This window comes from Procambarus clarkii, chromosome 49 (assembly GCF_040958095.1).
Source record: "Procambarus clarkii isolate CNS0578487 chromosome 49, FALCON_Pclarkii_2.0, whole genome shotgun sequence".
NCBI lineage: Eukaryota > Metazoa > Arthropoda > Malacostraca > Decapoda > Cambaridae > Procambarus > Procambarus clarkii.
In genome coordinates this window covers 34,415,511-34,441,148 of record NC_091198.1, presented here as the reverse complement: position 1 = coordinate 34,441,148, position 25,638 = coordinate 34,415,511, and the positions used below count along the sequence as shown (strand labels likewise).

General features: G+C 51.9%; 1 protein-coding gene across 1 annotated transcript in view; it reads left to right on the top strand.

Annotated features, from left to right (window-relative positions):
• The window catches only part of LOC123763246 (Enoyl-CoA hydratase, short chain 1), a 193,214-nt gene that overhangs the window by 9,051 nt on the left and 158,525 nt on the right, over nt 1-25,638 (top strand).

Genomic DNA, 25,638 nt, shown 5'->3' with positions numbered 1-25,638 from the left:
TAAAGGGCTTGGAATTCTTTGGTGGTCAGTTCTTCGTTGTGTTCTTCCACCAACTCCTCCACATCAGCACCATCCAATTCCAAGCCCATTTTCCGGCCCAGAGTAACAATTTCCTCAACAGTGGGCACTTCATTTACAGGCTCAAACCCCTCAAAGTCTAGTTCTGGCACACATTTAGGCCACAAATTTCTCCTGCCAGAGATCAGGGTTCTTTGAGTCACTTCTTGCCAGGCTTTGTCAACAAGTTTTAAAGCACTACAAATGTTAAAATGGTGTTTCCAGAACTCTTTGAGGGTGAGGTTTGTGGCTTCAGTTACTTCAAAACATTTCCAGAAAAGTGCCCTTTCATAAAGTTTCTTAAAATTCACTATGATTTTCTGGTCCATAGGCTTAAATACGGGAGTGGTATTAAGAGGAAGGAACTTTACTGTGAGAAAATTACTGTATCTGTTCAACAATGCATCTTCCAAGCCTGGAGGACTAGCAGGAGCATTGTCGAGGAGAAGCAGGGCCTTGAGTGGCAAATTTTTCTCTTGCAGATATTTTTGTATGGCAGGACAGACCACATCATTCACCCACTCCGTAAAAAATAATCCTAGTCACCCATGACTTATTATTAGCCCTCCACATCACACACATTTGGTTTTTCTGTACACCATACTTTTTGAAAACCCTTGGATTTTCAGAATGATACACAAGCAGGGGTTTAATTTTCAAATCGCCACTCGCATTTCCACACAGCACAAGCGTAAACCTATCTTTCATAGGCTTGTGTCTGGGCAATGATTTTTCCTCCTTGGTAATGTATTTCTTCTTAGGCAATCTTTTCCAGAACTGTCCTGTCTCATCACAATTAAACTAGTTGCGGTAGGTATCCCTCAGCCTCTACATACTCTAAATTCTTCAATAAATCTTTCAGCTGCTGGTTTGTCTGAGCTGGCAGCCTCCCCATGCCTCACAACACTATGAATACCACTCCTTTTTTTAAATTTGTCAAGCCATCCCCTACTTGCCTTAAAGTCTATCATATCTGCACTCGTTCCAGGGGTTACAAGATCTTCGTGCTATACCCTGGCCTTCTCACAAATGATGGCCTCTGAAACACTATCACCTGCTAACTCCTTGTTGTGTATCCAAATTAATAACAACTTTTCCACATCCTAAAGTATTTGTGGTCTTTGTTTTGTGATTGTTGATATGCTGTTACCTAGCAGTAAAATAGGTACCTGGGTGTTAGTTAGCTGTCACGGGCTGCTTCCTGGGGGTGGAGGCCTGGTCGAGGACCGGGCCGCGGGGACACTAAAAGCCCCGAAATCATCTCGAGATAACCTGAAGATAACGCCTTTTGCCACTTTAGCACTCATAATGTCCTTTTTCTTGCAAGTATAGTGCATATCATTGATGTGGATTTGTTGTACTGCCTACAAAGTTCAACAACACGCGTACCATTTTCATGCTTCCGAATGATCTCTTGTTTTTCCTCTATTGTCATCCTCACATGCAATTTCTTGGCTTGAACCTTACCACTGGCTTTCTTGAGACCCATTGCGAGATATATTAAAACAACTTTTATGGTCAAATGGCCAAATATCCGACAAAAAATTGTAAATCCTTGTGAAGAATTCAGGTGGGATAGTCACTGGGCGTGAGGAACTGGTAAACTGAGGCGTTATCGCCGTGCCACCACGCGCTAGGTTGGCCCGTACGTGTATCAACAAACTCATTACCCATTGCAATGCTCGTATTCGATACAAATTTTCCGAACAAATCGAGCTCATAACTTGAAAAACTCGTAAACAGGGATGCTCGTAACTTGGGGTTCCACTGTATTAGCTTTAGGCATCAAAGTGCATGGAGTTCTTGCCTACCGGGGACCACGAGCCAGAACCTGGCTCCCTCAGAGAGGCACGAGGAGCATGGCCTATAGAAACCCCTGAGTGGTTGGGAGTATGCTTATGTGTGCCATCGACCAGGTCTGGCACCCAGAAAGATAGTTGCCCCAAAACCCCTATTCTGGTTAGAATATTGCTACTGAAAGCCGAACGAGTGGACAGAACTCCCCTAACGAAAATTAGCAAACGAGCGTGATGTCACATCATGCTCACGTTGCTGTGCCGCTGTCTGTGCAACTCCCCCCTTCCCCGGGAGGGAGAAGGGGGAGCCCCAGACCCTCACGCTGGCGATCCAACCGGCAGTTCTTGGCTGATGTGATACTGGCAGGTCATATGCCTCTGGCTCCTGTTTTAATTCCAGTTATTGTGCCTTGTGGTGTGGTCTGTTACTACAGGTGATGTGTGAGCCAGGAGTAATATTATACGGTACTCGGGCTGCATGCACCTAGGGTTTCCTTCCCTAGGTGCCCTGTAAGTACTGCCCTTGGGGCTTAGGGCCACCTTCCACAAGTCACCTTGGAGTCTACATCCGCTTTGTCTTTTACTGCTCGGTACTTGGCCGCCCTTGGAGTCAGCTGGGGTGTTTGTTGCCCTTGTTTGCCTTTGGGTAGGTGGTGGTTTTCGTCACTGGTAGGGACGCAGGGTACTGCACAGCTAGTTATCATGTATTATAGTGGCCAGCTCTGTTCCACCTGTGTACATTGTCCTCTTGCGGGAGGTTTTTCTGTTGTTTTTGTTTTCCTGCCTGGTGGGGGGTGTCTACCTTTGGTTGGTTGCCCCCTATCTATAATTCGGGTCTTTCTATAGATGTGTGTGTGTGTTCTTGGTGGTATCCCCTGCTAGGCCTCAGTAAGTGGAAACGTCCCGGGGGTTCAGCTTTAAAAGTTTGCTCAGTAGTTTTGGGTGCCGGGTCACAGAACCCTGCCTGGGCTTACCTTAGTGTGGTATCAAGGCTAAGGGCCCTGGGAAACCCCGTGGGGGCTCTGTGGTACGATGGATGTGACTTGACTCCTCTCTCACTTCATGTGAGGTTGATGGTTGCTCTGTTCTTTTGTCTCAGGGTGACAATCACCGGTTGTGCCTCTGCCATGCTGCCTGTCGGGTCGGTGATTCTTTTGACCCGGAGTCGTGCAATGTTTGTTCTTTGTACATGTTCGAGTTCACCTAAGCTATTGAACATGATATGAGGGTGCTGGCAGCAGAGGCATTGCCTGCTTGGTTTAAGTTGCTGCAATGCGATAGGTTCGGGAGCCGGTCGGCCGAGCGGACAGCACACTGAACTTGTGATCTTGTGGTCCTGGGTTCAATCCCAGGCGCCGGCGAGAAACAATAGGCAGAGTTTCTTTCACCCTATGCCCCTGTTACCTAGCAGTAAAATAGGTACCTGGGTGTTAGTCAGCTGTCACGGGCTGCTTCCTGGGGGTGGAAGCCTGGTTGAGGACCGGGCCGCGGGGACACTAAAGCCCCGAAATCATTTCAAAATAACCTCAAGATAACCTCCCCAGATGCCTCAAGACTGGCCCGTTTTGGCTATAGGGACCCGGATTTGGGGGCAGGGGTTGTGTCGACTTTGGTTCTGTCCGCCCCTCCTTGCCCTTTCCCTTTGGTGGTTCATCCGGTTCTCTTCCACTCCCCCCCCCCCCTGCTTACAGTTCCGAAATGTCTGAGGGTTTCGGATTCGGGGCAGGGTTCAGTTGGTGTTGAGACTTGAGCAGTGTCGGGGAAGTCCCCCTTCCGGGGTGGCGGTGGAGGCATTCAAGCCAAGTCCTCTAGCCGGAGCTTCTGGGTCTGACCAGTGGGCCCCCTTCGTTCCTGCTTTTACGGCTGATCCTGCCTTTTCTTTAGAGGCAAGAGGGTTTAGAGGACAGAGTGGGACCTCGGGGTGAGGTTCCCGAGGCGGAGGAGGGGTTGACTTGGGGGATCTTGGGTCCCATTGGACCCTCGTCTGGGTTTTTGTATCCTCAGAGCAGGGCTTGGTATTACAAGGAGAGGGCGTTCTCTTTCTCCCTCCTTGTACGAATTGGATTTGGCATCTACCCCTCCCCGGGGTTCGGTTCCGTGATCCCGTGGGTTCCTAGGTCCCATCCTTCAGGAGGTTTTCGGCTTCCTGCGTCCCGTCACATGTGGTGCGGGAAGCTTTTGCGGCTTACCTACTGCGCAACCCGGATTATGGTTTCGTGATGGATCCTGGTTCCCTTGTGTATGGATTTTCGTGTCTGTACTGGGTTCGTTATGAAATTCCAGAGTCATCCTGGTTAGCAGACTGCCTGCTCTTCTCATTGGAGGCTTGGCACATGTTCTGTCTGTCCCACTAGCTTGGGTGGAGGGAAGCTCAGATGGCATTGCATGTTTTTCTGGGGAAGAATTTGAGCATCTCAATGCATGTTTGTTTGCCCCTGCCCTTCCGCAGGATGTTGGTATGATACCTGGTTGATGGGGTTCTGGGAGTTCTTCTACTCCCCCAAGCCCGGCCCGAGGCCAAGCTTGACTTGTGAGAGTTTGGTCCACTAGTCTGTTGCTTGTAGTGGCCCGCAGGCCCACATACCCACCACAGCCCGGTTGGTCTGGCACTCCTTGGAGGAAACAATCTAGTTTCCTCTTGAAGATGTCCACGGTTGTTCCGGCAATATTTCTTATGCTTGCTGGGAGGGTGTTGAACAACCATGAACCTCTGATGTTTATACAGTGTTCTCTGATTGTGAATATGGCACACCCTGCTCTTCACTGGTTCTATTCTGCATTTTCTTCCATATCGTTCACTCCAGTACGTTGTTATTTTACTGTGTAGATTAGGTACTTGGCCCTCCAGTATCTTCCACGTGTATATTATTTGATATCTCTCGTCTTCTTTCTAGTGAGTACATTCGGAGGCCTTTGAGACGATCCCAATAATTTAGGTGCTTTATCGCGTCTATGCGTGCCGTATATATTCTCTATTCCTTCTATTTCAGCAATCTCTCCTGCTCTGAAGGGGAAAGTGAGTACTGAGCAGTACTCAAGACGGGACAACACAAGTGATTTGAAGAGTACAACCATTGTGATGGGATCCCTGGATTTAAAAGTTCTCGTATTCCATCCGATCATTTTTCTGGCTGATGCAATATTTGCTTGGTTGTGCTCCCTAAACGTTAGGTCGTCAGACATCATTATTCCCAAATCCTTTACATGCTGTTTTCCTACTATGGGCACATTTGATTGTTTTGTACCCTGTATTATCTTTAACCCTTAAAGTGCGCATCACGTCATATGATGTGTTGGAGTACTACGCAAGATTTAAACGGCCCGCGGATACACGGGGTTCACCACACCTTCATCAGGGCTCTTGTAAACAGACGCCATTTTAAAAAAAAATCGTGGGCCAAACTCTCAGGTGTTATTGGCTTCAGTATTGAGTGAGCAACCAAGCCTGACGCACGCAGCATGAGCTAACAGCACTGCTGTTCAGCTTGTGACCACAGTATCGCCTAAAAATGCCAAAATATACTTGTTCATGCTATTATGTAGCGATGATATTATTACAGAAGACCCCTGACTGTGATAAAACTGACCAGGGTTCTGATAATAGCAGGATTGTGGTGATATTTAGCGCTGCGCTCCATGGAGGGAGGAGTAATGCTGTGGGGGGGAGGGTGGTGGCGATGTCTTCTGACTGTGTGTGGCCACCTTTTATTGACTGCACTCACCATACCAGCTTAGTGGTTTGCTATGATGAACACAAATGTAGATACTTATATATAACGTGTGTATAGAGGGTATAAACAGCAAGAGAAGGTTTGGAGCCGCCATTTTGGTGAGGGCGGTGGTGTCGTCTGCACGACGCCACCGTGCAGACGACGGTGTTGTTTACTGGTTACAACGATGGTCTTTGGGCACCATACCAGTTTATTTGTAAAAGTATGGTGAATAAAACAGGTAGATATTTATATATAATGTGTGAATATAGCGTAATAACACCACACAGTATTGTTGGAGGAGAAATATTAGTGCGTCTGGCCTTGAGGGCGGCAGCCATCAGCTGACTGTGTGAGGTCCTAGTACGTCTTTGTGCCTTTACTCACCATACAAGCTTAGATGTACAGTTATGGTGAAGAAAACATGTAGATACTTGTATATAACGTCTGTATATAGTGAATTATAGCAAAATCATTATTGTGGGAGGAGAATGTGGGTGAGTCAGATGACTGGAGGGAGGGCAGGAGTGGCTGGCTGGTACACGGCGGTCACTCCTCGTTACTTTTGACTCATAATAGCTACTTAGTGGTTCGTTATAGTGAACAAAACATGCAGATACTTATATATAACCTGTGCTTATAGTGTAATAACCAACAAAGTATTTGTTCACTGATTGATGAACATAATTGAATCAACAATATGCACACCATATTTTTGAGTACAGCAATGATTCACTCATTTTATTATATAAATATATCAAACTACAAACTATTGAATAATATTACAGCAAAAAAACTATGAAAAATCAATCAGAGACATTGAAATAATTCGGTAATTATCTCTTTGTGGCAACTCTGGTCTGACAGCTGGCGAGCAACAGACCGCCTGGGACGCATGCTGAGTCAGCGCCTATAATTTGCCATACTTCCCAGCCCTATAGCGGGCAATATATGTCGCTTACGATTTTTTTATTATTTTTCCCGTGATCAGTGAACACAAATTAACAGGTTAGGAAGAAAAAATATTTTTTTTTTTTTTCAAAATGACATGCGCCTGTGGGGATGACAGGATATTAAACCCCGAGCATGTTAAGGGTTAAGGTCCTCATTTTTATCGTACCTGAGTACAGTGGCACCTCGACATACGATTGCCCCTACTTACGATAATTTCGAGTTATGATGTAAATTTCATCGAAAAATGTGACTCGACATCCGAGGGTGTCGTCGACTTCCGATATTTGTTGGTACACGTTCGGGTCGACCGAGCGTGTGGTTCCCAGTCACGCGGCTGACCTGCCTCAGTTTACTACAGCTGCCCGCTTAGTGATGATCGCGCCTATAAGAAATTTCGCTTTGGTGGTGATTTTTTGCATTTTGAACATTAAAGTAATTATTATATATCACGCCATGAGTCCCAGGAAAGTCAGTGGTAAGGCTCAACATATGAAAACCCATGTAAGGATGGCCATAGAGCAGAAACAAGAGTACAGAATGTCTCTTCCTCAACAATTAAGAAAATGTGTGCAGCATGGGAAGAATTGCAAACCTTTGCTGAAACGACTCGCCCAAATCAAGCTGCAGTAGGTCGTTGCCTTAACCTATTCAATGACACTGTGATGCATCATTACAGACAAATGTTAAAATTAAGGGAACAACAAATGCCTCTTGACAAATTTGTAGTGAGACAAACAAGCACTGAACCACAACCAGGTCCTAGTGGTGTTCAGGCAAAACGTAGGAGAGAGAGTACCCTAGAGAAAACATCACTGCCTGATGTGATAATGGAAGGGGACTCCCCTTCCAAACAGTAACAACTCTCTTCCTCCCCCTTCATCACCATCTTCCATATGCCATCAAGAGCCCTCCATAAAGGTAAGACACACTTTGGTACTGTATTGTAGTTAGAAAAAAAAACATTGTATTCAGTATAAAATGTATTTGTATGTTAATATTTTGGAGGGTGGGGAACGGATTAATTCAATTCCCTTTATTTCTTATGGGAAAAATCGCTTCGACTTACGATCCGTCTCTGGGAACGGATTAGCATCGTAAGCCGAGGCCCCATTGTACCTGGAATTTATCACTGTTAAACATCATGTTATTTTCTGTTGCCCAGTTGAAAACTCTTAATATCAGCTTGAAGTTTTTCAATGTCTTCAGCCGAGGTAATTTTCATACTGATTTTTGTGTCATCTGCAAAGGATGATACAAAACTGTGACTTGTATTTTTGTCTATATCTGATATGAGAATAAGGAAAAGCAGCAGTGCAAGAACTTGTCCCTGAGATACAGAGCTTTTAACTGCGCTTGGACTCGATTTTATATGGTTGACTGTTACTCGCTGAGTCCTGTTTGACAGAAAACAGTATCCAGCGTCCTACTTTACTGGTTATTCCCATTGACTTCATTTTGTGTGCTATCACTCCATGGTTACATTTATCGAAAGCCTTTGAGAAGTCCGTGTATGTCACATCAGCATTCTGTTTTTCTTCTAATGCCTCAGTGACTTTGTTGTAGTGATCAAGCAGCTGTGAGAGGCATGATCTTCCCTCTCGAAATCCATGTTGGCCTGGGTTGTGATGGTCATTGGTCTCCATGAAATTGGTGACCTGACTCCTAATCACTCTCTCGAGTACTTTTATTATGTGCGACGATAGTGCAGCTGGTCTATAATTCTTTGCCAATGCTTTGCTCCCTCCCTTGTGTAGAGAAGCTATGTCTGCTACTTTAAGTGCATCTGGTATCTGGTATCTCCCCCGTGTCCAAGCTCTTCCTCCACGCTATACTGAGTGCCTGTGCTACCGGTACTTTGCATTTTTTTATAAATATTGAATTCCGTGAATCTGGACCCGGGGACAAGTGCATGGGCGTGTTTTCAATTTCTCTTTCAAAGTCTAGTATGCTCGTGTTGATATCAGTTATATTTATAGGGGTTTGGATATCCCACATAAAGAAGTTGATGCATGATGCAGCTGTAGTATGAAAAAGTACAGTATGATGCAGCTTCATGTGCAGGTTCCTTCCCTTCCTTTCGGCTGCCTTTGATGCGGAGGATTTGCTTTCACGGGGCCTGCTGGCTTCGGCCCGTGTTTCTTCTTCCTCCTCAAGCTGTCCTTGGATTGGCCTGAGTTGGATGTGGAGGTGCTTGCGGCTGCCTATGGGTCTGGTGCATTACCCTTGGCGGTGTGTGCATCGTCTGCAATGTTGAAGTTGTTTGTGTCATTCTAGCGGGATGCGGTTTCGCGGATTTTTGCTTCTCGACTCGAGTGTCGGCAGGCGATGCTCGCTTCTTCCTTGGAATCCACTTGGGCCCTGGCTCTTAGGTTGTCTAGGCCTTTTTGTCCATTGCTGTTTGCGGAGTCTGCGGTTGTGCAGTATTTGCAGGCAGCTTCGGCTAGTTGCCGTCCTATGTCGGACTTGTTAGTCCTCCAGAGGGGGATTTGTGGTGGGCCTTCCCGGAAGGGTTGTGCCAGGGCTCAGGGTTCTTCCCATCATGGTAGGCCATTGGTGCCAGATTTGGGGGCAGGTGCAGCCTTCGGTTCCATCTTTTTTTTTATTTTTGGTCGGCGCGGGGATCGTCCTGTTCACAGCTTAGGTTCTTGTAATCGGCCCTTTTCCAGTTCGTTCCATTGATGGGCTATGGGGGGAGGCTCACTCTGTTTGCTCGCACTTTGTCTCATGATTTGTGGGTCTTTCGTTTTTTTTTGTGCAGCCTGTAGTGGTGTTGAGTGGCTCCTCCTCCTTCCGGGGGGGGGGGTAGTTTGGGGCTGGCGGGGGTAGGCCTCTTCTCCCTGTGCTCTATCGAGTCATCTTGGAGTGGGTTCACTTGGCGTGGTCGCACCTCATCTCTCAGGTGGGTTTCCCGCCTTTTTCCGGTCCTGAAACATGACTGCACGGACCTCCAGTTCATTCTGGATTTGTCCTGAACCCGTGGGTTTATTGCCCCTCCTTTTGAATGGCTACTCTGTCCCAGGTCCATCTTCTGTTGGAGTCGGGTGCTTGGATGGTGTACCTGGACCTCAAGGATACGTATTGGCATGTCCCAATTCATCCGAGGTTCAGGGACTGGCTCGGTTTTGTTGTGGGGTGTCAAGGTTACCACTTTCGTTGCCTTTCATTCGGCTTGAATCTGGTACCTCTCGTTTTCACATGCCTTACTTGGGTTGTGTGGCGCGTGTTTTTCGGGGTTCAGTGCCTTGACACCTACCCAAGCCCTCACTCGATGTGCATGGACAAGTTGTCTTTTGGCAGGGGCTTTGTGGCCAGTGCTCACCAGGCCAGCCAGGGAGGGTGGGATCCGTCCTTCCATCGGGCTCACAGCACGGTGTGGGAGTTCGCGGCTGTGTGGATGTCGAATGCTCCGGAGGATTTGGGATTGCGGATTGACAATCCGGCTCCATTCAAACTGTTCCCCGGTGGTTCTTTGCCTGAACCGAGGGGGGGTTCCATGTAGTCTTTGACTCTTTGGGGCTGGTCGCTTCGAGTGCCTCATCTGCTGAGTTCTCGCTTTGGCTCTCCTGGCGGTTCACGTTCAGGGGTTTTCCAATGTCCTAGTAGACGGCATGTCCCAGTTCATTCTCCTGTCTACTGAATGGACGGTCGACGCCAACTCGTTCAGTTGGCTCTGCTAGACGTTCAGGCGTCCGGAAGTGGATCTCTTCACCTGTCTCCGGGTATACGTGGCGCCCTTTCCCGACTGTGAGGCCGTCGGGGTCAATGCCTTCAGGCAGGACTGGACGAGGTGGTTTTACCTGTACCTCTTTTTCCCGGTTCAGCTGTTGCTCCAGGTCCTGGCTCGCTTGGAGACTTACCAGAGGAGAGTTGTCCTGGCTTCTTGGTGGCTGGCCTAGCCTTAGTTTCAGGCTCTGTTTGCTCGGTGTCCGAACCTGAGGGTCTTCTCGCGGCTCCGCCTCTTTCAGCAGGTGGGTCCAGCACGGTAAGAGGCTGGTTCGTTCTTCTCCTTGAGTCTTCACGTCTGGAGTTTCTGACTCGACTCTATCATCACTTGTATGGGGAGCAGGTGGCTTCGTTGTTGATCTCCCACCTGTGTGCTTCGTCTTGGCAGCAGTATGAAGTTTCCTGGGAGTCCTTCCAGTTTTTCCTATCACTGCATAGGTGTACTTCCATCTCTGATAGGGTGTTGTCTAGTCCTTTTTGTGGTTGTTCCAGGACTGTCATCTTATGCTGAATACTATTGCCTCGTATCGTGCGGCTCTGGCAGAGCCGCTGCAGCTGCCATTTGGTATTGATGTTACTTCTGCCCTGTTCCGCAAGCTGTCTCGCCTGTTGTTTCACCTCCAGCCGGCTCATGCGCCTCCTGAGCCATCCTGGTCTTTGGACTGGGTGTTCTCTCTTCTCTCTCCTTCTCAGTTTGTAGTGGCCACTTCAGTTCAGGATTGTTTTTCTAGGTTTTTTTTTTTTTTTTTTTTTTTTTTTTTTTTTTTTTTTTTTTTTCCCTGTTGGCATTAGCCTCTGGGGGTCAGGTAGGGGGAGCTTCATGCTCTCTTCCTGCGTAGGGGTTTCTGCTCCTTCGGTCATGGTGGTAGGCTTGTTTGTTTGCAGTCGTCTCCTTCTTTTCTGGCAAAGAATGAGAGAGGTCTTTCCTCTGAGAAAGAATGAGAGGGGAGGAATGAGAGAATGAGAATTGCTGCTTTCTGGAAGGGTCCTTGGGTTGTTGATGCTTGGTTGGTCAGGCCGGGGGTGCATCATGTGTTGTCTGGTTGCAGCTCTCCGTTATTATTTGCGTGCCATGGCTTCGGTGGCCGGGGATTCGCTTTGGGTTGACCTGGTTTCCCACCTTCCCTGTTCCCGGGCTTGGGTCTCCTAGGTTGTCCGCAGGGTTATTAATTAACACTTTCGCGCTAACCGGACTCACCGAGGAGTCCTGTTTCGCCTAACGCCACCGCATAGTGGACACAAACTTATGTCCTCTTTTAAAATATTTGTATAAAATTCAATTTTTATCCGATTTACTTTGGGTTTGTTTCAAACTGCGCGCCATGAGGCTCTCTTTCTCACCAATAGGCTGCATGGTACAATAAGTTCATGAAAGGTTCACAAACATAACAAAAGTAAAAACATTTCGTGTGTGTTTGATTCTCACTGATATGTTCCAGCGTTGTTTTATATTTGGCGCTCTTCTATCTTACGCTTTGTTGATTTTTTTTACCTACGGGCTCATAGAACATTCTATTGCGAACACATTGACACAAAAATGAATGACGTACATAGAATAATAATGTCATGAGAATGAAATAAGTATAAACTTTCAAAGCGCCGTGCGTCGTCCCGTCACCGACACCGGGTAACAATTTCACCACTTCCCACACTCTTGCGGGCGGGCCGCAATCATTATTCTACGCTTATATTCACATCACCGTGTTGGGAATTTCATTGCGAGTCCATTGATACCAAAATTAACGCTGTAGGACAAGTGTGGAGGTGATAACAATCCCAAGAGTAAAAACATTTTGTTGCTGTTGGGCGCTCACGGCGAGTCATCTCCGTAGTTATTTATTTGGTGCTGGTATCCTTATACGTTTCGTGACTTTTTTTACTGATGTTCTTCTAGAGAATTTTATTGCGAACACGTTGGTACCAAAATGAAATACGTAGCTCGAGAACTAAGGTCATGAGAGTAAAAAGAGTATACACATTTTTGTTTTTACGCTTACGCGGCAAAACGCCGTGAGCACTTACGGTTGTTTCGATGACCTTCGCGGAGAGCGCAAAAGTGTTAAGTCTAGCCAGCCTGCGGTCTATCCCCGTGCCCATGGCATTGGTAAGTTTGCTGCTTTGGCTGCCATTTTTGGCAACATGTCTTGGGTTGACACTAGGACACGGGGTTTATAGAGGTCGAACAGGGTCCTGGTCGCTCGCTATCTTGTCACTGTCCCTGGATCTGGTCAGGCCTGCATTACATTGGGTCAGCGATTGCAGCCAGTTGTCTCGAGTTAGCATTGAGGAGCAAGGACTGACCGCCTTCCATGTGGGTTTTTTCCTTGTCTTTGGGTAGTTAGCTCTGGGGAGTCGATGGGGCTTTCCCCCAGAAAACCAGCGTTGAATGTAATGAAACGCCACTTTCTAGGTGAGACCCAGAGGCTCCCCTTGCATCCCTCCCTCCCTCCGGTTGGTGGTGTTTTTGCATGTTTCTGTGGGGAGCCCCAACGGCTCCCTGGAGCTTATTGGGCTAACGTGTTTTATATTAGACCGGGACATTAGGTATGGAGTTCAGACCTACCTGGGACCATGAGCTGGAACCTGGCCCCCTCAGAGAGGTTTCAGGAAGCAATGGCCCTGGAAAACCCACCCTTTGGTTGGGGGTTTTCCTTATCTGCCATCGACCTGGGCTAGGCGCCTAGAAAAGTAGGCATGACAAAACAAACCCCACATGGAAGGAAACTAAAACAAAAAAGTGAACAGAGAGGTAGAACTCTCTACAATCCCAAGGAAACAAGCAAATGTCACACTCTACTGCCGTGCCGCTCGTCCGCGCAGCCTTCCTCTCCCCGAGAGGGGGAGCGAAGGGCTGCCCAGTTCGTAAGCTAATGTCAACCGGGACAGATGCTTCTCTGGCCTCAAATTCCTGGGCGGTGTTTGCCTGTGTGGCATTTTCTGCTGTCTTGTGGTGTGTGGTGGCCAGGAGTACCTCTTCAGTCCTGGGGCTGCATGTGCTTAGGGGCTTCCTTCCCTAAGTGCCATGTGAGTGCTGCCCTTGTGTGTCAGGGTTCTCTTCCCTAAGTTGTTCGGGAACCGCTCCAATAGGGGTTCTTGCTGCTTATTTGTAAGACTCCGAGACTCATTTGCCTCGCCCTTGGGGCCCTTGTTTGGCCTTGGGTAGGGAGTGTTGTTGTGCTGGTTAGGGCGTCAAGGTGTTGGGCCACCTGCCACCTACGTGGCGACCGGTTCCTTTTTCTTCTAGGGATGGTGTACTTCTGCGGGTTTTTTTTTTCTTTTCTTTTTGTTTGCCTGATGGGGGGGTCTGCCTAGTGGGACTATAGTTACCCTGATACTGTTTTGGTGGCCCTCTGCTAGGCCCCCGTGCTTGTATATGTCACAATGTTGTCATCTCCCCCTTGTTATTTTTGGTGTTAACCAGTTAGCAACACCTTGGCCGGGCTTCCCGTAGTTGTTACCCCATAGGCATTGGGAAACCCTGTCGGGGTGCGGTGGACCCATGGATGCGTCTTCAGAGTTCCAGCCTGCCTTGTGCGGGTTTGAAGGTTGCTGTGTGCCCTTGTCTCAGGGTAACAGTCACCTGTTTTGTCTCCATCATGCTGCCTGTTGGGTCAACGACACCTTTGTCTTGCGAGTCGTGTTCTCTGCTTGTGCTCCAGTTTTATTCTGATGGTGTTGACGTTAGGGTACAGGCAGCATCCGCGCTGCATGTTAGGTTTAGGTTACTGCAACACGCTAGGTTGGTTTCCCACCCGGATGCTCTGCGGCTGCCCCGCTTTGGTTTTAGGGACATGGACATGGGGGCGTTAGTCGCTTCAACCCCTTCCACGCTCTCTGGTCCTTCTCCTCTCGTGCTCTTTCCTTCCTCTCGTGCTCTTTCCTTCCTCTCGTGCTCTTTCCTTCCTCTCGTGCTCTTTCCTTCCTCTCGTGCTCTTTCCTTCCTCTCGTGCTCTTTCCTTCCTCTCGTGCTCTTTCCTTCCTCTCGTGCTCTTTCCTACCTCTCGTGCTCTTTCCTTCCTCTAGTGCTCTTTCCTTCCTCTCGTGCTCTTTCCTTCCTCTCGTGCTCTTTCCTTCCTCTCGTGCTCTTTCCTTCCTCTCGTGCTCTTTCCTTCCTCTCGTGCTCTTTCCTTCCTCTCGTGCTCTTTCCTTCCTCTCGTGCCCTTTCTCCCCCCCCCTCTCTCTCTCTCTCTCGTGCCCTTTCTCCCCCCATTCTCTCTCGTGCCCTTTCTCCCCCCCTCTCTCGTGCCCTTTCTCCCCCCCTTTCTCCCCCCCTCTCTCGTGCCCTTTCTCCCCCCCTTTCTCCCCCCCTCTCTCGTGCCCTTTCTCCCCCCCTTTCTCCCCCCTCTCGTGCCCTTTCTCCCCCCCTCTCTCGTGCCCTTTCTCCCCCCAATTCTCCCCCCCTTCTCTCGTGCCCTTTCTCCCCCCATTCTCCCCCCTCTCTCGTGCCCTTTCTCCCCCCATTCTCTCTCGTGCCCTTTCTCCCCCCCTCTCTCGTGCCCTTTCTCCCCCCCTTTCTCCCCCCCTCTCTCGTGCCCTTTCTCCCCCCCTTTCTCCCCCCTCTCGTGCCCTTTCTCCCCCCCTCTCTCGTGCCCTTTCTCCCCCCAATTCTCCCCCCCTTCTCTCGTGCCCTTTCTCCCCCCATTCTCCCCCCTCTCTCGTGCCCTTTCTCCCCCCTTTCTCCCCCCCTTTCTCCCCCCCTTTCTCCCCCCCTTTCTCCCCCCTTTCGCCCCCCCTTTCTCCCCCCCTTTCTCCCCCCCTTTCTCCCCCCCTTTCTCCCCCCCCCTTTCTCCCCCCCCCCTTTCTCCCCCCCCCTTTCTCCCCCCCCTTTCTCCCCCCCCCCTTTCTCCCCCCCCCTTTCTCCCCCCCCTTTCTCCCCCCCTTCTCCCCCCCTTTCTCCCCCCCTTTTCTTCCCCCTCTCCTTTCTCCCCCCTCTCTTGTGCCCTGTCTCCCCCCTTTCTCTCGTGCCCTTTCTCCCCCCTCTCTCTTGTGCCCTTTCTCCCCCCTCTCTCTTGTGCCCTCTCTCTTGTGCCCTTTCTCCCCCCCCTCTCTCTCGTGCCCTTTCTCCCCCCCATTCTCTCTCGTGCCCTTTCTCCCCCCCATTCTCTCGTGCCCTTTCTCCCCCCCCTCTCTTGTGCCCTTTCTCCCCCCCCTCTCTTTGTAACGGGGGGTGGGGGGAAATAGCTCTATCTTGTCCATTATTCCACCCCCCAGTTAACTAACGAGGCCGGGGGAAACAGCTCTCTCTAGTCCGTTATCCCGTCTCCAGTTAGCTAACTATTCTAGAGCACCCTCCAGAGTTCCTAAGGCAGCCTCTCTCGTTCAACACCTTGTAACCTAGGTATTTGACTACCTAGGTGCTAAGACTACAAGGCGCCGTAACTTGATCAGCTACCCGAAACTCTAGAGAGAACTCTAGAATACAGAATCATTGCCACAAACGTATAAGTGAAAACGAAAGGAAAGAAATGAATAGTGAAGTAATTAGTGAGGGTTTGGGGTGAGAGGCAGAGAGGTGGGAGGAGCGAGAAGGGTCATTAGTTGAAAGTGAGAGTTTAGAGAAGGGTGGAGGGAGAGGTGTAGATAGGTAGAAGTAGAAGAGTAGATAGTAGAAGTAGAAGAGTAGATAGTAGAAGACGAAATGCTGCCACCATCCATTCATGATCATTACATACAAGACAAGGAATGGAACTTGCCTGTATCAAAATATTCTCAAAAGATGTTATTACCATGTATCAACTCCAAACATGTACTCATTAAATCATGAAACCAGTAATCACAGAGGCTTTCTCACCTCAACTCAAAAACTCTAAGGAACACAGTGAAAGACCATTTAAATAATAAATTCAACAATTATATTTTTCATGATAAGTATCATAATTTAGCAATTAAATTAAAATGTTCCAGTTTAATATGCAAAGTGAGTCATCATCCAAGAATTCGAGAACCCTACAACTTGACTGCCCCTGATCATCACACAACATATGTAAACACGACCAAGTCACCTAAATGTTCACTCACCGAGGACTGAGTCTAAGTTGAATAGAGAGGGGGGGGGGGGGGTCTGCAATTTTCAGGCAGCGTCACCCCCCGTCTGGTGACGGCCTATCTCGACGGCTGGCCTCTGCTCTGCTCCGCTGGCCGGTCTCCTATTGCTTTGCTCGATAGCTCTCAGAGTTTATATTGGGGAACCTAGTAGCTAACTCCGCCCACAAGTAGATAGCCTCCGGCACTACCAAGCCACTCCTTAAACGTCGGCATGTTTGAAGGCTACCCGGCTCCAATTATACGCTTAGCGGAAGCAAGGTGAAATTCTCATGATCTGACCTCAGGTCACTTGGGGTCGTTAACGGTTAGAGGTGTGAGATCTCAGGCAGACAACTGGCGCCTCTCCGATCCTTGTCTGTGACTCATGTACTCTATGTATGTATTAACCTAAACCAAACACTTTTACAGTGTTACATCTCCCCTTCTCCCCGAAAATAAAGTTTTTGCAACACTGCTAAAGCAAGCTAGCTGTGTGCGACAACTTTATTAACGAAAAGAATACATCCTAGCTAAACAAATATACATCATCCTACTCTAAAAAATGAAATATGTAGACAGACGTCCATTGTCTCTGGCTGGGCGACGTCACTGCTTGGTCTTGTAGATAATCCTGTACCACATTTCTTCAACACAACTGCCTCCGTCGCTTCTCCGTCGTTAACGCACAACAACCCTTGGTCAACCCGAAAGCCGTTACTACTTGAACTGCGCACAGGACCGTGGAATTCGGTTGTCCCAGCTGATCTGTAATTGGCCCTACGTCAGTCACCATGAGAGACGTATATTGGGGTTCTTCACAGCTATAGGGACTACAAGTTTCGAGACCTTCATATAGTTGCCAACAGTAGAAATCCCATCCTACTCTTCTTCCTCCCTGTTGCTCCAGCACGCCTCCTTCAGAGAGCTACTTCTGACAGCCACATCAAGTCCGCATGACACAGGAAGAATCACTCAACAGAGCAACATGCTTGTAGGAGGGGCGGCCAGTTAAGGCAAACGATCCTGTCTTGCAATTACGCTCCATGCAATGATGCTGATACCAGCAAGGGACACGAGGCATCGTGTCTCACTCAGCTTGTCTTATCTTCTTTCTTCTCTCTTCTTTCTTCTCTCTTCCTTCTTTCTTCTCTCTTCTTTCTTCTCTCTTCCTCCTCCCATGGGTCTTAGACAAGCGACCAGGGGTTCATTGGGGTCTGTCCGTCCTGGGGTCCATCCTGGGTAGACCGATGTTGGTGGGACAGACTGGAGTCGTTGTTGCTCCTCTTCCATCATTACTGGGTCGTCTGGGGTCGTCTGCAGAACGACCTGGGGTCCATTGGGGTCCGTCCGTCCTGGGGTCCACTGGGGTCCGTCCGTCTTGGGGTCCAATGGGTAGACCAATGTTGACCGACCGAGAGGGCTGCATCTTGGGGTCCCCTGGGGTGGTGGTGGTGGTGAAACCATGACCTCCAGGTAGTGGGCTGGTCGTGGTGGTGGTGATAAACGCCCGTGAGTATGGTACACAGCAGCCGTCTCCCTCTTCTGCATATGCGTCGCGCCTCTCCTCTGGCTCCCACCTGTGGATGAACATAAAGGCGACAATACCCGTGTTCCATGCTGTTGTGTGACCCTGTAGTTTGTATAGGGTTTACACAGTCCAGTTATACCGCTCTCCTCCTGGCAACAACTACACTTAAATTTTTTAAAAATAATCCAATTAACTCTGAATGATACTGACTTGGTGGAACATAAGACAGTAACAGAGGAAAGTTAGAGAAGAGAGAATAAGGTCATCACTACTTTTAACTTGTCACAAAAAAAAATCAAAACTAATAGACAAAACACTAGCCTAAACTTAACTATACCTTTCCTAATCTTAAGTACATAATTAACCGTTACTCCCACCCTTAACCTACAGCCACCTACGTGACCCAGAGTGTTTCCCTAGCATCTCCGCCGGTCAACAACTCCAAACTGTTGCCACCCCTGTGACCAGACTATCTACCGTCGAGCGTCCCCAACGTGAAGTCTACTGACATACTAAGCCTCCCCCTAGCATGCTGTACAATACCAGTACACCTCGGGTTATTGCGTTCAAATGGAGTAAAACAGTCGATCGCAATAATCTGAGCAGAACCACACTTAAACTACTTAAGAACTACACCTGCCACTCCCCACTGACCTGGAGACCAGCGGTGGCTGGGTGTCCCCGTGGGACATGCGAGGTCACCTGTCACACTCAGCTGCCCTGCACTACCAACACCGCTAAGTTCCCAAATCGCCAAATCTTATTACTAACATTAATTACTACATTCGCAAGTTCTGGTGAACATTCCCTGAACTTCACAAAACTCACAAAATCACTAAAACACAACACCAGAGAATCACAATCTCCTAACCTGAAAAAAGTTCGCTAAATCGCGAATAATAAACACCTGTCAAGATCTCCCTGATAGCGCCTGAGCGGCAAAAAGACACGTGGGACTGAACAATGTTCAAAAGAACACCAATACCTTAAACATTGTTCAACACCGCTGCCATCATTGTAACGGGGGGTGGGGGGAAAAAGGCTCTATCTTGTCCATTATTCCACCCCCCAGTTAACTAACGAGGCCGGGGGAAACAGCTCTCTCTAGTCCGTTATCCCGTCCCCAGTTAGCTAACTATTCTAGAGCACCTCCAGAGTTCCTAAGGCAACCTCTCTCGTTCAACACCTTGTAACCTAGGTATTTGACTACCTAGGTACTAAGACTACAAGGCGTCGTAACTGGATCAGCTACCCGAAACTCTAGAGAGAACTCTAGAATACAAAATCATTGCCACAAACGTATAAGTGAAAACGAAAGGAAAGAAATGAATAGTGAAGTAATTAGTGAGGGTTTGGGGTGAGAGGCAGAGAGGTGGGAGGAGCGAGAAGGGTCATTAGTTGAAAGTGAGAGTTTAGAGAAGGGTGGAGGGAGAGGTGTAGATAGGTAGAAGTAGAAGAGTAGATAGTAGAAGTAGAAGAGTAGATAGTAGAAGACGAAATGCTGCCACCATCCATTCATGATCATTACATACAAGACAAGGAATGGAACTTGCCTGTATCAAAATATTCTCAAAAGATGTTATTACCATGTATCAACTCCAAACATGTACTCATTAAATCATGAAACCAGTAATCACAGAGGCTTTCTCACCTCAACTCAAAAACTCTAAGGAACACAGTGAAAGACCATTTAAATAATAAATTCAACAATTATATTTTTCATGATAAGTATCATAATTTAGCAATTAAATTAAAATGTTCCAGTTTAATATGCAAAGTGAGTCATCATCCAAGAATTCGAGAACCCTACAACTTGACTGCCCCTGATCATCACACAACATATGTAAACACGACCAAGTCACCTAAATGTTCACTCACCGAGGACTGAGTCTAAGTTGAATAGAGAGGGGGGGGGGGGGTCTGCAATTTTCAGGCAGCGTCACCCCCCGTCTGGTGACGGCCTATCTCGACGGCTGGCCTCTGCTCTGCTCCGCTGGCCGGTCTCCTATTGCTTTGCTCGATAGCTCTCAGAGTTTATATTGGGGAACCTAGTAGCTAACTCCGCCCACAAGTAGATAGCCTCCGGCACTACCAAGCCACTCCTTAAACGTCGGCATGTTTGAAGGCTACCCGGCTCCAATTATACGCTTAGCGGAAGCAAGGTGAAATTCTCATGATCTGACCTCAGGTCACTTGGGGTCGTTAACGGTTAGAGGTGTGAGATCTCAGGCAGACAACTGGCGCCTCTCCGATCCTTGTCTGTGACTCATGTACTCTATGTATGTATTAACCTAAACCAAACACTTTTACAGTGTTACATCTTGTGCCCTTTCTCCCCCCCCATTCTCCCTCCCTTCTCTCGTGCCCTTTCTCCCCCCCCCTCTCTCGTGCCCTTTCTCCCCCCCCCTCTCGTGCCCTTTCTCCCCCCCCCCTCTCGTGCCCTTTCTCCCCCCCCTCTCTCGTGCCCTTTCTCCCCCCTTTCTCCCCCCCCTTTCTCTCCCCTCCTTTCCCCCCTCTCTCATGCCCTTTCTCCCCCCCTTTCTTCCCCCCCTCTCGTGCCCTTTCTCCCCCCCTTTCTTCCCCCCTCTCTCGTGCCCTTTCTCCCCCCCTTTCTCCCCCTCCTCTCTTGTGCCCTTTCTCCCCCCCCTTTCTCCCCTCCTCTCTTGTGCCCTTTCTCCCTCCCCCTTTCTCCTCCCCCTTTCTCCCCTCTCCCCCCCCTCTCTCGTGCCCTTTCTCCCCCCTTCTCTCGTGCCCTTTCTCCCCCCCCTTCTCTCGTGCCCTTTCTCCCCCCCCTCACGTGCCTTTCTCCCCCCCTCTTCTCTCGTGCCCTTCTCCCCCCCTCTCTCTCGTGCCCTTTCTCCCCCCCCTCTCTCTCGTGCCCTTTCTCCCCCCCTCTCTCTCGTGCCCTTTCTCCCCCCCTCTCTCTCGTGCCCTTTCTCCCCCCTCTCTCTCTCGTGCCCTTTCTCCCCCCTCTCTCTCGTGCCCTTTCTCCCCCCCTCTCTCTCGTGCCCTTTCTCCCCCCCTCTCTCTCGTGCCCTTTCTCCCCCCCTCTCTCTCGTGCCCTTTCTCCCCCCCTCTCTCTCGTGCCCTTTCTCCCCCCTCTCTCTCGTGCCCTTTCTCCCCCCCTCTCTCTCGTGCCCTTTCTCCCCCCCTCTCTCTCGTGCCCTTTCTCCCCCCCTCTCTCTCGTGCCCTTTCTCCCCCCCTCTCTCTCGTGCCCTTTCTCCCCCCCTCTCTCTCGTGCCCTTTTCTCCCCCCCTCTCTCTCGTGCCCTTTCTCCCCCCCTCTCTCTCGTGCCCTTTCTCCCCCCCTCTCTCTCGTGCCCTTTCTCCCCCCTCTCTCTCGTGCCCTTTCTCCCCCCCTCTCTCTCGTGCCCTTTCTCCCCCCCTCTCTCTCGTGCCCTTTCTCCCCCCTCTCTCTCGTGCCCTTTCTCCCCCCCTCTCTCTCGTGCCCTTTCTCCCCCCCTCTCTCTCGTGCCCTTTCTCCCCCCCTCTCTCTCGTGCCCTTTCTCCCCCCCTCTCTCTCGTGCCCTTTCTCCCCCCCTCTCTCTCGTGCCCTTTCTCCCCCCCTCTCTCTCGTGCCCTTTCTCCCCCCCTCTCTCTCGTGCCCTTTCTCCCCCCCTCTCTCTCGTGCCCTTTCTCCCCCCCTCTCTCTCGTGCCCTTTCTCCCCCCCTCTCTCTCGTGCCCTTTCTCCCCCCCTCTCTCTCGTGCCCTTTCTCCCCCCCTCTCTCTCGTGCCCTTTCTCCCCCCCCTCTCTCTCGTGCCCTTTCTCCCCCTCTCTCGAGCCCTTCTCCCCTTCTCTCGTGCCCTTTCTCCCCCCCTCTCTCTCGTGCCCTTTCTCCCCCCTCTCTCTCTCGTGCCCTTTCTCCCCCCCTCTCTCTCGTGCCCTTTCTCCCCCCTCTCTCTCGTGCCCTTTCTCCCCTCTCTCTCGGCCTTCTCCCCTCTCCTCGTGCCCTTTCTCCCCCCCTCTCTCTCGTGCCCTTTCTCCCCCCCTCTCTCTCGTGCCCTTTCTCCCCCCCCTCTCTCTCGTGCCCTTTCCTCCCCCCCTCTCTCTCGTGCCCTTTCTCCCCCCCTCTCTCTCGTGCCCTTTCTCCCCCCCTCTCTCTCGTGCCCTTTCTCCCCCTCTTCTCTCAGTCCTTCGTGCCCTTCTCCCCCCCTCTCTCTCGTGCCCTTTCTCCCCCCCTCTCTCTCGTGCCCTTTCTCCCCCCCTCTCTCTCGAGCCCTTTCTCCCCCCCTCTCTCTCGTGCCCTTTCTCCCCCCTCATCTCTCCGTGCCCTTTCTCCCCCCTCTCTCTCGTGCCCTTTCTCCCCCCTCTCTCTCGTGCCCTTTCTCCCCCCCTCTCTCTCGTGCCCTTTCTCCCCCCCCTCTCTCTCGTGCCCTTTCTCCCCCCCCTCTCTCTCGTGCCCTTTCTCCCCCCTCTCTCTCGTGCCCTTTCTCCCCCCCCTCTCTCTCGTGCCCTTTCTCCCCCCCTCTCTCGTGCCCTTTCTCCCCCCCTCTCTCTCGTGCCCTTTCTCCCCCCCTCTCTCTCGTGCCCTTTCTCCCCCCCCTCTCTCTCGTGCCCTTTCTCCCCCCCTCTCTCTCGTGCCCTTTCTCCCCCCCTCTCTCTCGTGCCCTTTCTCCCCCCCCTCTCTCTCGTGCCCTTTCTCCCCCCCTCTCTCTCGTGCCCTTTCTCCCCCCCTCTCTCGTGCCCTTTCTCTCCCCCCCTCTCTCTCTGTCCCTTTCTCCCCCCCTCTCTCTCGTGCCCTTTCTCCCCCCTCTCTCTCGTGCCCTTTCTCCCCCCCTCTCTCTCGTGCCCTTTCTCCCCCCCTCTCTCTCGTGCCCTTTCTCCCCCCCTCTCTCTCGTGCCCTTTCTCCCCCCCCTCTCTCTCGTGCCCTTTCTCCCCACCCCTCTCTCGTGCCCTTTCTCCCCCCTCTCTCTCGTGCCCTTTCTTCTCCCCCATTCCCCCTCTCTCTCGTGCCCTTTCTCCTCCCATTCTCTCTCGTGCCTCTTCTCTCCCCCCTCTCTCTTCGTGCCCTTTCTCCCCCCCTTCTTCCCCCTCTCTCGTTCCCCTTTCTCCCCCCCTCTCTCTGCCCGTTCTCCCCCCATTTCTCCCCCCCTCTCTCTCGTGCCCTTTCTCCCTCCCCCTTTCTCCCCCCCCTCTCGTGCCCTTTTCTCCCCCCCTTCTCGGCCCCTTCTCCCCCCTCCTCTCTCGTGCCCTTTCTCCCCCCCTTTCTCCCCCTTCTCCCCCCCCTCTCTCGAGCCCTTTCTCCCCCCCTTCTCTCGTGCCCTTTCTCCCCCCCTCTCTCTCGTGCCCTTTCTCCCCCTTCTCCCCCTCTCTCGTGCCCTTTCTCCCTCCCTCTCTCTCGTGCCCTTTCTCCCCCCCTCTCTCTCGTGCCCTTTCTCCCCCCCTCTCTCTCGTGCCCTTTCTCCCCCCCTCTCTCTCGTGCCCTTTCTCCCCCCCTCTCTCTCGTGCCCTTTCTCCCCCCTCTCTCTCGTGCCCTTTCTCCCCCCTCTCTCTCGTGCCCTTTCTCCCCTCTCTCTCTCTCTCGTGCCCTTTCTCCCCCCCTCTCTCTCGTGCCCTTTCTCCCCCCCTCTCTCTCGTGCCCTTTTCTCCCCCCCTCTCTCTCGTGCCCTTTCTCCCCCCCTCTCTCTCGTGCCCTTTCTCCCCCCTCTCTCTCGTGCCCTTTCTCCCCCCTCTCTCTCGTGCCCTTTCTCCCCCTCTCTCTCGTGCCCTTTCTCCCCCCCTCTCTCTCGTGCCCTTTCTCCCCCCCTCTCTCTCGTGCCCTTTCTCCCCCCTCTCTCTCGTGCCCTTTCTCCCCCCCTCTCTCTCGTGCCCTTTCTCCCCCCCTCTCTCTCGTGCCCTTTCTCCCCCCCTCTCTCTCGTGCCCTTTCTCCCCCCCTCTCTCTCGTGCCCTTTCTCCCCCCCTCTCTCTCGTGCCCTTTCTCCCCCCCTCTCTCGTGCCCTTTCTCCCCCCCTCTCTCTCGTGCCCTTTCTCCCCCCCTCTCTCTCGTGCCCTTTCTCCCCCCCTCTCTCTCGTGCCCTTTCTCCCCCCTCTCTCTCGTGCCCTTTCTCCCCCCTCTCTCTCTCGTGCCCTTTCTCCCCCCCTCTCTCTCGTGCCCTTTCTCCCCCCCTCTCTCTCGTGCCCTTTCTCCCCCCCTCTCTCTCGTGCCCTTTCTCCCCCCTCTCTCTCGTGCCCTTTCTCCCCCCGCTCTCTCTCGTGCCCTTTCTCCCCCCCTCTCTCTCGTGCCCTTTCTCCTCCCCTCTCTCTCGTGCCCTTTCTCCCACCCCTCTCTCGTGCCCTTTCTCCCCCCCCTCTCTCGTGCCCTTTCTCCCCCCATTCTCCCCCCCTCTCTCGTGCCCTTTCTCCCCATTTCTCCCCCTCCTCTCTCTCCCCCCCTCTCTCTCGTGCCCTTTCTCCCCCCCTTTCTTCCCCCTCTCTCGTTCCCCTTTCTCCCCCCCCTCTCTCATGCCCGTTCTCCCCCCCATTCTCCCCCCCTCTCTTGTGCCCTTTCTCCCTCCCCCTTTCTCCCCCCCCCTCTCGTGCCTTTTCTCCCCCCTCTCCCCCTCCTCTCTCGTGCCCTTTCTCCCCCCTCTCCCCCCCTCTCTCGTGCCCTTTCTCCCCCCCTTCTCTCGTGCCCTTTCTCCCCCCCTTCTCTCGTGCCCTTTCTCCCCCCTCTCGTGCCCTTTCTCCCCCCTCTCGTGCCCTTTCTCCCCCTTTCTCCCCCCTCTCTCGTGCCTTTCTCCCTCCCTCTCTCTCGTGCCCTTTCTCCCCCCCTCTCTCTCGTGCCCTTTCTCCCCCCCTCTCTCTCGTGCCCTTTCTCCCCCCCTCTCTCTCGTGCCCTTTCTCCCCCCTCTCTCTCGTGCCCTTTCTCCCCTCTCTCTCTCGTGCCCTTTCTCCCCTCTCTCTCTCTCTCGTGCCCTTTCTCCCCCCCTCTCTCTCGTGCCCTTTCTCCCCCCCTCTCTCTCGTGCCCTTTCTCCCCCCTCTCTCTCGTGCCCTTTCTCCCCCCTCTCTCTCGTGCCCTTTCTCCCCCCTCTCTCTCGTGCCCTTTCTCCCCCCTCTCTCTCGTGCCCTTTCTCCCCTCTCTCTCGTGCCCTTTCTCCCCCCCTCTCTCTCGTGCCCTTTCTCCCCCCCTCTCTCTCGTGCCCTTTCTCCCCCCTCTCTCGTGCCCTTTCTCCCCCCCCCCTCTCTCGTGCCCTTTCTCCCCCCCCTCTCTCGTGCCCTTTCTCCCCCCCCTCTCTCGTGCCCTTTCTCCCCCCCTCTCTCTCTCGTGCCCTTTCTCCCCCCCTCTCTCTCTCGTGCCCTTTCTCCCCCCCTCTCTCTCTCGTGCCCTTTCTCCCCCCCTCTCTCTCGTGCCCTTTCTCCCCCCCTCTCTCTCGTGCCCTTTCTCCCCCCCTCTCTCTCGTGCCCTTTCTCCCCCCCTCTCTCTCGTGCCCTTTCTCCCCCCCTCTCTCTCGTGCCCTTTCTCCCCCCTCTCTCTCGTGCCCTTTCTCCCCCCCTCTCTCTCTCGTGCCCTTTCTCCCCCCCTCTCTCTCTCGTGCCCTTTCTCCCCCCCTCTCTCTCGTGCCCTTTCTCCCCCCCTCTCTCTCGTGCCCTTTCTCCCCCCCTCTCTCTCGTGCCCTTTCTCCCCCCCTCTCTCTCGTGCCCTTTCTCCCCCCGCTCTCTCTCGTGCCCTTTCTCCCCCCCTCTCTCTCGTGCCCTTTCTCCTCCCCTCTCTCTCGTGCCCTTTCTCCCACCCCTCTCTCGTGCCCTTTCTCCCCCCCCTCTCTCGTGCCCTTTCTCCCCCCCATTCTCCCCCCCTCTCTCGTGCCCTTTCTCCCCATTTCTCCCCCTCCTCTCTCTCCCCCCCTCTCTCTCGTGCCCTTTCT